The sequence below is a fragment of the Marmota monax genome, unplaced genomic scaffold (genome assembly GCF_021218885.2).
Source record: "Marmota monax isolate L192 unplaced genomic scaffold, Marmota_monax_Labrador192_F-V1.1 WCK01_AAM20220418_F8-fsc00001, whole genome shotgun sequence".
In the NCBI taxonomy this organism is placed as follows: Eukaryota; Metazoa; Chordata; class Mammalia; order Rodentia; family Sciuridae; genus Marmota; species Marmota monax.
The window spans coordinates 27014084-27030696 of NW_026693777.1; positions in this window are offsets into that span (position 1 = coordinate 27014084).

The following is a 16613-nucleotide window of genomic DNA, read 5'->3' on the forward strand; positions in this document are numbered from 1 at the left end:
ATCGCTGACATTTGGGCTACAGAAAAGATGTGTTCTAAGACAGGTATCTCCCAAATGCTGGAGGGAGGGGCTTGGGGACAGGGGGCATTAGACAGGGCCCTTTGGATTGCATGTAAAAGAAATCCAGTTTGAACTAGTATGGTTGAATGGCAGAATAATCAGTCACAAAATCCAAGAAAGGGTCTGTTATGATTTGGATCTGAGGTGCTCCCAAAAAACTCATATGTGAGTCAAGGCAAGAAGGTTCAGAGGAGAAAATAATTGGGTTACAAGAGTCTTAACCCAATCAGTGAATTAATCCCCTGATAGGGATTAACTGAGTGATCACTCAAGTGTTAGGGTGTGGCTGGAGGAGGTGGGTTTTGAGGCACAGCTTTGGGTATATATTTGTATCTTGCCGCAGTCTGGCTGGGCACAAAATCAGGAGCCACTCAAACAGGAACAAACTTTATTTTTGAAACTCCCGCCAATGCCCTGTATGCTCCCGGGGAAATATGCCCACCCACACACGCTGCGTTCTCCCGGACACACACACCAACAGGGGGAATCCCTCCTCCGGAATTCCCTCCTACCACACTTCCCCAACCAATGGGAACTCTCCAGGAGTCCCATAGCAGGCTGAGGTGGACAGCAGGGGTCTAATATCCATTTGAATGCAGATCTTAACATAATCATATCATCTCAATGGCTTGCTGGCGTCACCTTTCAACCAAAAATGCCATGCATCATTCCTACTTGGCTATGGCTCTTAGCAGTATCTGGCAAGTGGACTTTCTGCTTCTGCTTCCTGATCATCATGGAAGCCACTTCCCTCTGCCACACTCTTCCACCATGATGTTCAGCCTCACCTCAAGCCCCAAAGATTGGAGATGGCCTTCTATGGACTAAGACCTCTGAAACTGTGAGCCCCCAAATAAACTTTTTCTCCTGTACAGTTGTGTTGGGTCATTTAGTCACAGTAGTGAACAAGCTGACTAAAATGGGGTTAAAGGACCAAACTGAAAGAAAGACAAGGATTCAGCTATATTTAGCAGCACTTGGAACCAGAAACACAAATCATGTTTCCAGAAACACAAATCATGTTTCCATCTCTCATTTCTGTTTCTTTTTATATGGTGGCATCATCTCTCATTGCAGATCAGTTTCTTCCATATGGGGAGGAAACCAAAACTCTTCGGGAGTTCTTCTGAGCTTTGCAACTACTGGCACTTCCAAAGAGGAGCTGACTTTCTTATTCATTACAGTTTGAAAAATTCCAGAGAAAGAACTTTGATTGGTTCCAACTTAGTCAATACCAAGTCTGAGCTAATCACCTGTGCCCATGGAAGCCATGTGTACATAAAAGATCATGGTTGTTTTCATTGGAACCATATGGTGAGTAAGGGAAGGAGACGTTCTCAAGAAATTCAGAACAAAAAGGCAAATCAAATACTGAATAGCCTCTATTCAGAGAGTTTGAATGATGAGGCTAGAAACAGCGATCAGAGAGGATAGGTAGGGCCTGATAATTAGCACCAGGGCTGGGGATGGGGAAGGAACAAACTAGGACTTTACTGCAGTGCTATACAGCACTATTCTTGTCCTTGGCCTCACACCCCCAGATGCTTTTAAACCTAAATACAGTAGGCATACAGAGTCTGGACCTCACAAACTACAAAGTTTAAATATTTAAATAAATTCATCTCTCATAAGTGTCTTAGACCCTCTCAAAAGAGCAAGATTATAAACTATTATACCAGGGTAGATTCATATTCATGTAGAAGCCTCTGAAAAAGCAGCACATAGATCTTTATGATGGCACCAATATACTGGAGCTACCAGAGGAATGTCTTTCTTAAAAATGTGGGTCAACCACAGACATGCCAGAAACTTCCAAAACTCTGGCTTGCCTACTGACCACCTTGCTGTTAGGAGAATAAAAACTCAAGTCATCTGCATAATTCTAGAAAATGTTCTTAGTAGCATAATCTCAGGCACTATTGAAGGAATACAATAGCAAATATATATAAAATAACTTTTGGGCTGGGATTGTGACTCAGTGGTAGAGTGCTTGCCTAGCATGCACCAGGCACTGGGTTTGATCCCCAGCACCACATAAAAAAAATACTAAATAAACAAAATAAAGGTATTGTATCCATCTACAACTAAAAATATATATACATTAAAAAAAAACTTTGTACAACTATGAGGATTTTTATGTTACTACTTGATTAAGCATTTGGGTCCACTTTCTCCTAGACTCCTGTCTTTTGGAGCACCATCTACCTGCCTTGCAGGAGTTAATACTGAAGCTGACATTAAGTTCCCCTCTGTGGCAGGGTGGGTAAGACATTTTTGTCAGGTTTATTTCTATGAGGAATTATGCTTGAGGTTATCATGCAGTCAAATAAACTTTTTTTTCTTATGGGATACATGGAAAGGGTTCCAGAGGACTAGAGGGGCCCTGTTTTTCATTGAACAAAGTGATTTTGTTCTGAGGTTAAGTCCGTATGACCCAAAGTACAGACTGGTATGCAAAGAGTCATGCATTGATTTAAACAATAATAAATTGTGGTCCAGAATGTAGGGGAAAATCTGTTCCCTCATAGTCATTGAAGACCATACAATTTAACTGCTGTGATTTCAAAATAAACCTTGTGCTTGTTAAGTTTTGGAGCAAATACTAGAAACTTTTAAAAATGGATACTTAATCCTGTCCAGTAAGTTATGATGCTTATAAAACAACTCTTATAACTCCAAATGGTTAAGTAAATAAGTAGAACATAAATCATTATAAATAGCCAATAAAATTCAAAACTTAACAGTCAAATAACAATTTTTTAGATCATAAAATCTGGCAAACACAATATGGTGATTTGAGTCTATATTATCCAGGATTCGGGGGCCTTTTAACAAGTTAATTGAGTAAAGGGTTCATCCTTGCAAAACCCATGGGATCCCATGGAGGCAGGAGTAATTTGTAAGAGGTAAGGAACTCAAATAACTGTTTCTGGCACGTGGAAGCTATTCAATAATTATTTGTTGAATTAATTAGCTGATCACTACAGAGTGGCTAAGTTGGTAGAACAAGAGAGAACATCACTAACATCTAGTGAGAAGAGGACACGGTTCCACTTATTCCTGTGGCAGGTTACCAACATGGAGATGGCAAGCTGCATACGTCACAGCCCTTGCCTTACAGAAGCCGCCATGATAAATGGTGGAGCTGCCTCAGTCACTGCCTTTATATTAATATTCTCTGCTACACTAGATGAAGGATAAAGTTGCATTCAAGTGTGTCCCCCTCACTGAACACCACTAAGCCCCATGCCTCCCCAAGATAGCTCCCTCAAGACATTCACAATATATGACAGTCCCATTGATAAAGCTGCCCTCCAGTGAAAACCTGGATATCAAGGGATGATACACCCCCAGGGGAGGTTATCTGCTTTCTCATCCTAGAAAATCCTTTAAACCCACTGACTAACTAATAATAGCAGTAACCCACATGCAATAAAAATGTAATTCTTAACATTTCTCTGGAGCTTTAGATTCGGACAGTGTTAAAACCAAATCATTTGCTCATCTCCAAACCTGTACAGTACATTTCAACAGAAGCCCTACATGTACTTTTCTTCTAAAGTATACCTCATCTTGTTCAGGGTTCACCATCTGACAGCTCAATACTCACAGGAAAATTCTTTGAGACCCCCTGGGCCTTTGCTCCTCCAAAGTCTCACCCTCCCCAGTCACATCCTACGCACTCATGACCCAGTGAGATGCCCTTTTAAGCACATTCTGTCCTGTTTGTAATTAGCTGGTGTCTATAGCTCCCCAGTTTGATTAGAAGCACAGAGAAAAAGGAGTTTCCGTTTTAGTCATCTTTGTAACAGCTCAGCATAGTCGACACTCAAATGTGTGCAGTTACACTAATTCCAAAATGAACATCTTTAAATCCAATTATTTCCCAATTTAATTTGTCTGTGGAGACATGGCCCTATATAAAATGCAAAGAAAATCTTTCTAAACATTGACAAAGGGAAAAAAGGAACTTTGGCAGCTCTTATTAATCAGGAGGTACCAAGGAGTGGAGCTGGTGGAGATTCAAGGGATCAGTTTTACCATTTCCAATTCTTTAGCCTTCTGGGGTCTGCAACACACCACAGGGAGCTTTTCATTGGCTTTTCCCTCTGCTCACTCTGGATTCTGCTCTCTTTTTAGACACTCTATGTTTATCCAAAATTTTCTACCTTCCATGTCTGTGGGCATCTCTCACCTGGTGATGTTGCCTCACTATAATCCTTGTTCTTTAGGTTTATCTATTTTTTTAGTTCCTAATATTCCTCCCATTTTGGTGACGTTTCCAGGGGAGTAAAATAGAAATACATGTATAAATGTCACCCCATGTTTAATCAGATTTCTCTGAATCGTTTATTTGGTAGTGTTATGTATTAATAAGTATAGCCTCATTATGTAAAATTTTAAGTTGGCATTCATAAAACATATCTCATTAAAGCAAATGATTTAAGAAAAACATTCTATTAAAATTCTTAATACTTTTCTATAATTTACCTTAGATAATTGAAAAGTATTAGACAAAAACAAAACTGTCTTTTAAATGCATAGAAAGAGAATAGTGGACAACTATGAGGAACAGTTCATCTAATTCTCTAGTTTGGCCCGAATTTCCCTCTTCCTCCATCTATGAATGCAGTAGTGTGTGGAGAAACCATTTTTTGATAGGTAGGTGGTAAACATAGTACATGGTTTAACTACAACTTTTTTGTGTTTAAGGAAAAAAAAAAAAGAATCTACCCTGAATAGAATAGCATCCTCCAGTCACTTTAAACAAGAAATGTCAGCTACAGAGAATCTCTGTAATAAACATAATATTATAAAGAGGCCCATCCACGAAACACCAAAGGGGGAAAATGGCTTATAGGAAAAGAGAGAGAGACATGAAATCAGGAGAGCCCAGAGCCAGTCCTTTCTGTCACCAACTGTGTCAACGTTGGCATTATCTTTCTACTTCCCGATGCGCTACTTTTTTCTCTTGTGAAAAATGGAGCAATTGGTTTTGTTGTCAGCCAAATCTTCAAGCAGTGTGAGCCTCCTGCAGCCCAGTTACCTACAACAGTAGAGCACATACATCTCCATTCTTTGGTGCCATGGTTGAGAGTCCTTCCAGCTGCTGCTTGGTTCCCCGATCTTGTCTCCATCTCCAGTCCTCTTCCTGCCCCCACTGATTGGGTGATTGACTCTGCTGTTTTGTCTCTGGACTCTCTTGAAAGGATGATGCATTTGGCTTGACCCCAATATTACTCTCTAGCTTAGGTTCTCATCTGCTAGACTAACATCCCTGTTGTGCCCACTCCACCCACTTTCAAGTTGAGGGAAGGAAAAGGATTCAGTCAGTCAACTGGAGTTCTCTCAGTTCCAGAATCCTAGGATTCCATCAGCATAGCAAAGCCTGAAAAAAAATAAATAAAGTTTTCTGTGGCCAAAATAAATCTCAGCTATGTATGACCAGCATGAAGAATGGCAGGTTCATCTTTAACAAGAAAGCTGAGATTATTAGGCCCTAAGTGCAGAAGGAAGTCTGTCTTACTGTGAAAGGAAATCTCTTCCCTTGTTACTGTTTTCCTTGGTTAAAACAAGGCAGTGTCACTATCTATAAAATTCTTCATAGGCATCGGTTTCACTTACTTCTGAACTGGAGAGAAACTAAGCAAAGTGGAAAAACAACCTGGAAAGATCTTAATGCCAGACTCAAAGCTGCCATTGCCACACATTTTTTTGGAAAGGGGCCACATTTATCAAGCTTCACTTCTTGTAAATGTTTATTGACAAGGAGCCTTTGACAGGAGTCAATCTGGCTGATAGCTTTTTCCTGTTAAATCCCAAGTTGCTTTTGCTGTTGAGAGCTCTTAATGACAAAAATTAGGAAGTTGTGTCTGCAGCAAGAGACAGGCCTTGGATCTAGATTTCATCTTATCCCATTTGGCCCTCTCTTAATAAAGAGAGACAGCCATGTCAATATGTACTGGATGAAGAATGATTCACAACTGTGGGAGAAATCAGAGCATTTAAGAGAGTTGTAGTATAAGGCTCACAAGGGAAGGGAACTAGCATTTATTGAGCATCTACTTTATAAGGTGAATGAAATTGTATCTACTTTATGCCAGACACAATTTCATTCATCTTATGAAATGATCTATTTTGATCTATTAGAATCTTATAGGATAAGTAATACTATCTCCATTTTATGCATAAAGGAACCCAGTTCAAATTCATTCAGCAAGTAAATGGTAAGGAGCTGGAATATTATCCTAGGTCTGAAAACTGGATTTTATTTATGTGCGTTAGGTGCTTCAGGCTTTCAATTCCTCTTCAACAAAGGATGGTATGCATATGGAAAAAGAAATTATAGAATCATACCATTTTAGACCTTGAAGAAACAGTAGAGGTCACAGTATAATTTCTCTCATGTTATAGATAAGAAAATAGACACATAGAGGTTAAATGATTTGCTCAAATTACATGGCTCTGACTGTGAAAATTGTAAAAATCTTTCTTGATTGAAGTATTAGGAATTAAAAGGCAGACTTTTTAAGGTTAATTGGAGAAGATATCCTAAATCAGCACAAGCTATTTCATTTATTTAAAATAATTGAAGCTGTAAAATTTCCAGGTGGGAATTTCCAAGATAACTCACGTATGACTCTTTAAGAAAACCTTCCTATTAATCTAAAGCCCTCTGAAGTTTAACTGCTTTTATCTCGGCACCAAAACAGAGTCCCTTTGCCTCTAGAAGTAGCAACACAGTCTGTTTTTCCAAAGCTAGAAATTCCCTCAACACCAGGTCAGTAGGTCAGCAGAAATGGTGGGTCACAAGTCAGGAAGTCAAGGGAGGAGAAAGAAAAGATGCATCCACTTAAAGTCCAGCAGACAAACCAAATCAATTCCACAGATTTCTCCATCAGTACAGGAACGACTTCCCACATGAACTCACGTATATTTGCATTTCTTGACCAAGGGTCAGAGACTTGAACAGAAGGAAGTCTGCCCAGAGAGAATTCAGACTTTATCATCAAGCAGCTAGCCAATCTCAGCTATATTTTACAGGCAAAAGAGGACATATAATAGACTTCTTTTCTCAAAATGCAAATGCTGTAGTGTAGCCAAAGACCATCTACAATTTTAAACAGCTTAAGAAGGACATTTATGTATTGATTTTTGTGAGCTTAAACTCAAAAGTCCAGAGAGTTATGTAAATAACAATACTCAGGAAAAGAAATTTATCTGTTTAATCTGGGCTCATGCAAAGCTTGGATACAAATAGTGCCTGAAAGAGGAATAAACATGATTCATAAGGTTTTCTCATGTGGTTAATCCTTCCAGGCCATGAAGGACTGGATTCGTCACAGATGTTTTCACCAACTTTTTCTCTCGCAGCCTCCAAGTAGGTGTAACCATGAATAAGCATCTGATTGAGTTGTCTGTCCTTCTAACCCTGGAGGAATAGGCAAAAACCGAAGTAACATGAAAACTTGAGGAGCATTATTTGATGCCCTGGATTCACATTCATATTACGCAGTCGAAACATATTATGGGGCCAGAGGAAAGGAAAAAGATAATTCTCAAAACATGACAGGATTTTCTGTTCCAACAGAGGGGCACCATGAATCATGGAGTACACAAAAACAGAATTTGCACTTGATTCATATGCAATTGGCTCATTGGAATCCAGCTTTTATTGTAAATTAACTGAAGCTTAAGAGATGAAGCCATCCGTGCTTGTTTCGAATGCTGCAATATTAATGTTATCTCCCTTGAGTTGAAGCTAATCTACTTAACAGATCCTCACTTGGACATGAACTAAAAAGGCCAACAAACGCAAAGACAAAAAAAAAAAAAAAATCAGATAATCTAAACTCATATCATTAGTCCATGACATTACGTAAGTTTTCTCAAAAATATATGGCCATATTGTGCAACAGGCTTATCCCTTTGACCAATACATGCTGATGTGTTCATTGTTCGTAACTGCCTGGCATGAAACCGTTTATTACATTTGTACTGAATAGGATGTCAATCATCCACTCTTGAGGGTCAGGAGATGTTTTAAGACTTGTCAGAAGATCCTGACAGATCTGGTCTCAGCCATCTGCCTCCCAGGAAGTACTGTCAAGATGACTAAGGCAGAGACTCATGGCAACATCTACTGCTCTTCATTTAAAACCTGTTCAGCACAATGGCACAAGACGATCTCAAGTTTGGGGCTAGCCTCAGCAAGTTAGGGAGATCTTTTCTCAAAATTAAAAAAAAAAAAAGAAAAGAAAAGGGCTAGAGATGTAGCTCAGTGGTAAAGTGTCCCTACTCTGGGTTCAATTCCCAAATAACAAAAAGTAAATAAAATAAACTAAAGCCTATACAAGTCAAGTCAGACAACTCGGTAAAAAATATCTTTTTTTTTCTTTCTTTCACTGCTTTCCAGAATATATTCTGTTAAACAAGTAGTCTTTAGGGGCTGGGGTTGTGGCTCAGCGATAAAGTGCTTGCCTAATATGTACAAGGTCCTGGGTTCGATCCTCAGCACTACATATAAATAAATAATAAAGATATTGTGTACAACTAAAAAATAAATATTTTTTTAAAAAAACAAGTAGTCTTTATCACTTAGGGTGGATTATCTACCTCACAGTCTGTCCATGTTGTAGTTAAACCTGTTGAATCCCATTGATTAAGCAAAATCTATGTTTCCTGAGTAATGAAATATTTTCTCTCTTATATTGAGTCTTTACAGATTTTAAAAGCTATCTGACAACCTAGCCTAAACTTTTATTTTGGATGCCATGTAAAAAAATATGTTCTTTTTTAGCTACAAATTATACAGCCAAAGCATGTTATGATGCCAAAGCAGAGGGAAAAGATGGCTCTCAGCATAGGACAGGATTTCTGTTTCATCGGGTGACAGTACGTCACCAAGTACACAAAACACAGAACTCGACAGTCATATCCCTGACTTCATTGGAATTAATTAAGCACTGATTTGTAAAGGCAATCATTGCCCATTATTTTGTCCCTAATTTAACCCTTGCTTTTCAACTTCCCTCCAGAGAGCATAAGGTGCACAATTTGGGATCAGATGACAGTTCTAAAGTGTGGCTCTCATCATCCCATCACTAGTTGTATACCCTGCCTGTAATTTTGCCCTTCACCAAGTCTTGAAGGAGGCCTATTCTCTGCCACTGTTTGCTGAGAAGGCAGGAGAAGCAATTACCTGAAGAATCAGGATTTGAGTTAGGTTTTGAACCCAGGTGAGCATCAGCCAATAGGAGAGGCAGAGGGTAAGCTCTGAATTTCCTGCTTCCTACTCAGAATTCAGGGTCCCAAGAAACAGGCTGCACAGAAGAAGCTTCCTCCCAAGGAGATGCTGATCTGAATCACATTAAAGGTCAAAGAAGAGGATTGTTTTATTTCCTAGAAACTGCACCACACCCACCTCAAATCCCTTCCAAATCCCCTAAACCCAGTGAGAAGCCAGCCCCAGATGGGTGGAGGGGCTCTGACTTGAAAAGTGTACTGTGAGACATTAACCGCTTCCCTGCTGAGACCCTCTGCAGTCTCTGGAGGAGCTGGAACACAGGCACTGCTCAAGGCCCAAGCTGAACATTTGAACATTCTTTCCCAGTGTGTGCTGGGATTGTTCCCAGGCCAGGCCTCCCCACCCATCAGGGGACCTACAAACCTACAGAAATTGCCACACCTACTGCTGTTGCAGATATTGGCAGCAGTTGAGAGGACTCAGAGCAGCCTTCCGTGTGGCCACAGTGGAGGCTCCTCCCGTGGTTGTCTGGTTTCTGTTGAGAGGGCACAAAGCGGGCTAACCCTCTTTGGTCTCCCCATGTTGCCTAAGCATGCTTAGAAAATGCTGCCAGAGAAGCAAATCTCCTTTCCTTTCCCACTTGTATTGGGCTCTGCATTAAGACTAAGCCCAACAAATGCCACCCTAGACTGAGTGATTTCTTATTATTCTGAACACCTGTAGCATTTCATGTCTACATCATTTGTATCGCCCTTAGCATAGGCCTCCTGGTTTGGTATCTGGGTATATACGTCTGATCTCCTCTCTCTCATATAAGATTCTGGAAAGAATGTGGTGCAATCTTAAACATGGCAAAGGAGCAATGATTTTTAACTGAAGTAATGAACTCTTCAAGCAACGTGTTTCTGTTTGCCATTGTATGGGAAATGAATGGATCAATTTTATACTTTAGCCCAAAATAGACTTAACCAAAAACATCCCTTGACCATGTCAGCCAGAGACAGCTCCTGCTTCCAACCATATTCAGAAACAAATCTTGAAATCTAGATCTCTGGTAGAAAGCTGAGCTGTCACTAACCAATATCAAACTTCAAAATGTTGAGTTCCATAAGGATACTCAATGACATTGAAGTGCCTTTATGATCTTGTTGAACAGCCCCATGTACCGGGAGACTTGGTGTCACTGAAGTTGACATGCCCTGCTCAAAGACAGAGAATGGGGATAAATAGGAAAATATTGGTTAGGTAACTAAGGACAATAAAGTCTTAGAATAATACATCCAGTAGGATGTATTTACACCCATTAGTGAATTTCTTCAAGCTTACTTGCTGTTCTGAGATTAGATTGCAGCTATGCCAAGTCTCGTTATTCACAGCTCATTCGCTTGGCCCTTCCTACCAGCAAAGAAAATTAAAGATCAAACCACCTTTTCAGAAAACAATGTATCTCTAGTTTCTAGGTTGTTCATTAAATAAGAACTTATTGAATGCTAAATATGGACTGAACACAATCAATGGTAGACATCTCTGGTAGCTTGTCTCCAAAGATATCCACTCTATGCCGCAGTATTTACATACCTAGTAGTCCCCTTCTATTTTAATCTGAGCTCTCACTTTTGAGACCCTGTGACTCCCTTTTGACTAACAAGGAAATGTGGCTGAAATGAAGTTGCATCATTTTTAAGGCTAGATTATAAGAAGTCTTCTACTTCTATCTTGATCTCCTTGGAATACTTACTCTGAAGAAGACAGCCACTGGGTAAGAAGTTCAGATACTCCAAGACAGCCATGGTTTGAGGAAGCCCCAGCTAACCATGTAAAGAAGCAGACAGAGAAAGAAACACAGACAGACAGACAGACACACACACACACACACACACACACAGAAAGAGAGAGACTGACAGAAACAGACAGACAGGCAGACAGACAAGGAAAGCTACTGTAAACCTTTGAAGATGGTTCGTTACACAGCAATAGATAATAAAACCAATGCCAAAGAATTGTTTTATTTTTATTTTAAAAAGTTCTTAACTTGGATGGAACCTCCATTTGACCCAGCTATCACACTCCTCAGTTTATACCCAAAGGACTTAAAATCAGCATACTTCAGTAACAGCCACATCAATGCTTATAGCAGCTCAACTCAACTTATAGCTAAACTATGGAACAACCTAGGTATCCTTCAATAGATAAATGGATGAAGAAAATGTAGTACATATATACAATTGAATATTACTCAGTCTTAAAGAAGAATAAAATTATGGTATTTGCCAATAAATGGATGAAGCTGGAGAATATCATGCTAAGCAAAATAAGCCAATCCTAAAAAAACCAAAGGCCAAATATTTTCTCTGATATGTGGAGGCTAATTCACAATAAGAGGGAGAGGTTAGGGAAGAATAGTTACTTTGGATTAGTCAGAGGGGAATGAAGGGAGGGGAGGGGGTATGGAGGTAGGAAGGATAATAGAATGAATTGGACATTATTACCCTATGTACATATATGACTACACAACCAGTGTGATTCCACATCATAAACAACCAAAAGAATGAGAAGTTATACTCAATTTATATATGATGTGTCAAAGTACATTCTATTGTCATATATGACTAATTAGAAAAAATTAAAATAAATCAACAAAATAAAAGTATCATGTCTATCTATAACTAAAAATAAAAAGAAAAACAGTAAATAAAAAAAAAGTTCTTGCCCTTAGAGAACTTAAATTACATGTGAACGTAACACATCCACAAAAAGCAACATAACTCATCCACAAGCAAAAACAATTATTTTCAATTAAGGAACTGCTTTAGGAGACTTGCAAGTAGTCCTGTGAGGAAGTGGCATCAGCTTCGCCAAGGAAAGTAGCCAAACTAACCCTGGCAACTAGTGAGGGAGCAGCTGTCACATGTTCCAAAGGAGGAAAGACAGAGCCTAGAGACACTGGTGAAGCGTAGAGCAGAGAAGTGAGCAGAGAAAAATGGCAAAGCACATTCTACAAAACACTCAGATGCTCACGTTCAAAAGATTACCCCCAAAATACAAGTTAAAGCAAGACAACATTTTTGAACTCTCAGATTGGCAAAGATCTTTTAAAAATAACACGATTCAGGTTTTCAGGGTTCAGTGTAACACACATGCCCTACTAGCAAAAGCACGCTGCCAATGAATTCAATCTTTCCACAGGGCAATGTGCATCAAAGCCCTTGAAGTTGTTATATCTTTGAACCATTCTTGAATTTCTAGAAACTTAACTGGATGAGTTGTCAATAATCATTATATAAGTGTTGGCTTTGCTTTTTCTTTTTTGTTTTGTCTTGGTCTTTTGTAGATTTACATGTAATAGCATGAATTAAATACAACCTAAATACCCAACAATAGGAAAAAGTTAATTCTGTAAGGGTTCACTCACAGGTGATGTTCTAACTACTGGTTTGCCAAAGGCTCCAATCAATTTATATGATACCCAACACACCAACCAATCAAAATGAACATACCAACCAATCAAAATTAATAAACCAACCAGTCATGGCAGATGCACCAATTATTTAATTTGAAGATATAAATAGCCCTACTTAGAGCCACCATATTGCAGGATAATTAAATATCAGCCTTGGTTCCTCCATCTAACTGAAAAACATGCAACTATTAAAAATCACTTTTTTAAATAACATTTAACGATATTACAATGAAATGTGCAATTTTAAAAGAGAGAGAGAGATCTCATATAATATGTAACCTACATGTACATACACAAATGTCTGCCGAGAAAAAAAGCAAGGAGGGCAGGGGCTGTGGCTCAGTAGTAGAGCACTCACCTAGCATGTGTGAGGCACTGGGTTCCATCCTCAGCACCACATTTCAAAAAATGAAATAAAGATATTGTGTGTCCACCTACAACTAAAAGAAAATATTTTTAAAAAGGAAAGAAAAAAGCAAAGGCAATACACCAAAAGATTCATAAAAGGTTGTCCCGAGTGGCAGGATTATCACATTTTTCTTTCTTCGTATTTTTCTACTTCCGAAAAATTCTATGATAAACGTGCATTACTTTCATAATTTGTCAGGAAAAGTCACATCATGTAAAAGGAAAATAAAAACAATCAAAGAGTAAATAAAAACAGTGTAAGTTGGACTGATTACAGTGTAAGTTGGACTGATTAGCATAAATGAAGGGAGGTTCTATTGCGGGGAGGAAGCATGGGAAATGGTAGGAACTTGAGGACAAGAATGGACATAGTCTGAACAGAAGGAATTCCAACAGCTAGGAGAGAACTTGGAGGAAAGAATGGAGGAAAGCAGAATAGCCAGAGGGCTTCTACAACAGCCCTGGCAGCTAAACCAGCATGTGCCTGGTACACATGTATGGATGACTGATGTTTCTTTCACCCACTCAGGATTCTGACTTTAGCAAAATATATGTGCTCTTGCAGTACATCTGTGGTAATTCAAGATCCATCTCTTCCACAAACGGGTCTTGGTCTCTTCTCTCAAATAACTATGTGTAGAAAGGAGGAAAATAAGAAGTAAGTAGCACATGAATACGTGTTCTTTTATACCAAAACAATAAGGTCGAAATTTTTAATGACTCCATGGCGGAAGAACTTTGAGTCAGACAAAATTTGAGTCAGGCCTTTGAAGGCAACTTCCCTGATTTTTTTTTAACTTTTTATTTGGAAATAATTTTGAATGTACAGAAAAATTACAAGGATAAGAAGGGGAAAAAGCTGGGCACCGTGGCTCATGCCTGTAATCCCAGCAGCTTGGGAGGCCGAGGCAAGAGGATCATGAGTTCAAAGCCAGCCTCAGCAAAAGAAAGGTGCTAAGCAACTCAGTGAGACCATCTGTAAATAAAATACAAAATAGGGCTGGGGATGTGGCTCAGTGGTAGAATACTCCTGAGTTCAATTTTCTGTACTACCCTCCCCCCCCCAAAAAAAAAAGAATAGAAAAAAAGAACACCCATTTACCTTTTACCCAGATTCACTTATTATTAACAGTTTACTTCTTTATCATCTGTTCTCTTTCTCACTCTTTCCCCATTTCCTCTCTCATAGATAGATGTATATGATATCTGTCTACCTAATTTTTAATCCTTTATCAGGGTAAGTTGTACACATTATGTGTATTTTCCAAAATTAAAACATTCTCTTGCATAATCCTACTACAGATATCAACTTTAGCAGTTTTAATAATGATGCAATAGTTTCATCTATTGTACTACACATATACCAATTTTATCGTTTGATCTAATAATATTCTTTGTACCAGTTTCCTCCTCCACAGCAGGATCCAGCCCAGGGTCAAGTATTGCATTTTGTTGTTCTGTCTTTTGGGTCTTCTTTAATTTGAAACATTTCTACCATCCCACCCCACTCAAAAAGCATCCCTTTCAATCCAGTCAGCCTTATTTGAATTACACATGTTCCAAATTAATGTCTCAAGGAATCCCTGTCAACCCATTGCCCCAGATTTGCTCTCAGTGGCCCTCACCCTGCCTGGTCCCTGTTACACCAGCACTCCAAGTAATACAAAGTCTGTTTGGGTGGTAGGTATAATTATGTTCTCCTAATGTATTTTCTTTCCTTATTTTTGAAAGGATCCATAGCTGTAAATTTTGGTTTTGTTCCAAATGAATAGAAATTGGTAGTCAATTACTCTAAAAGCCTATATTCTTCAATGCATACTGCAGAACTCAATATAGACTCTACTGGTGATTAATTACCACATCACTCTAATGCCTTAAAATATTTTCTTCTCCGTCCCCTCCTTCACCTGTCATCTTCTGAAGGACAATGACCTTTTGACAGTCAGCCCAACTGACTTCAATTACTCTGATAAATGTAAGAGCAGAGATGGCTGGCATTGATAGGAACAACCAAAACAAAGGCTCCAGATGAGAACTTTTGATGGCTATGGTTTCCATCTGAGCCCAGCAGACAGTTATTAATCTATATAAATGCTATAGTCAAACCAGATGGGTGGGGAAACTCAGCTGCTAAACTGAAGTCAAAAATACACTGGCAGGCTGAAAAGCTACACCTTCCTCAGTGCCACGGTTTATTTACATGCAATCCCAGCCAAATCAATATCGCCATCTTAATCAAGAGGGAATTACAGGCTTCAGCAGAGAGGTATCATTGTAAGTAATTACATCAGAGTCATTTTCAGGCACACTGCACACTGAGTTGAAATGTTTAAACAGATACGAGGGGAAGGAAAAAATACTTGGCAAGAGCTTGAGGGTTGTTTTTGCCCAGAGCAATGATTCAAACAGCCCTTATGTTCAAGTTCAAATCTTAGATGGAAGTGCAGGACCAGGAGTAGAAATGTCAGGGGAAGAAAGCAGCAAGGGATTGTGGATGTAATTGAGTGAGAAATTTTTTTAATCTTAAGTGATTATATCTAGGCTTTTTTTTTTTCATTTTAATTACATCATCTCTATGCATTTTTTAGAGAGAACAATTTGCTATGCAGTTGCCATGTTAAGAGAGATTTGCAGCTTGCCAAAGATCTAGTTTGGGAAGAGGACCTCTGGCTGGCTGGAAAGTGTTCAAGGAGACCCAGGGCACTGCACCCAGCTGAGGCCTTTTAGCAGCAAATAAAAATTAAGGGGAGGGATGGCAAGAATAAGTCAGCGGACACTCACTTGCACTGAAAGTTTTCTCTTTCTTTTTTCATCCATTTTTTTTCCTGCTTCCTAATTTGCATTCCAGTATCTGAGGAAGAAGATCTATTTAAATTAAGAACGTCTGATGTGGAATCTGTGAATGAGGAAACGTGATTTTCTTAATTTCAGTGCAAGGTGGTATCAAAGCAGGAGAGGTGCAGTAAAGGAAGAAATGAAAGAAAAGCTGCTTTCTCCAAAGCAGAAAAATGACTTATAATTAACTGTGAGGTGGCAGCTTGAGTCATGCTGGCCTCAGCCCACAAGGGCTTTGTTGATATGCAAATGATTCCTTCTGAAGCTCTAGAGAACACTTCCTTTCCTTGAAGAGGTAAACACCCTCTTGAAATCTTCTATTCATTTGGTTATTTTCCTTCCCCCGCCCCCCCCCCCCCCCCCCCCCCCGTATTTCTAAAGCAAATGTCAAACTTAGCTCCTGTTTGGATGATCACATATTCCAAAATAATCCACTTTCCCTTGTCAAATATTTGCCTCACACGTGTCCTTTGACCAACATAGCTGTTTTGCCAGGTGCTCTATTAACAAGCTCTCCTGAAAACAAAGTCAGCCAGGACTCCTAAAAGATAGGGACATCAGAGTGCTCAGGGCTGGCTTGGTGGCTGCAGAAATGAAGCAAAG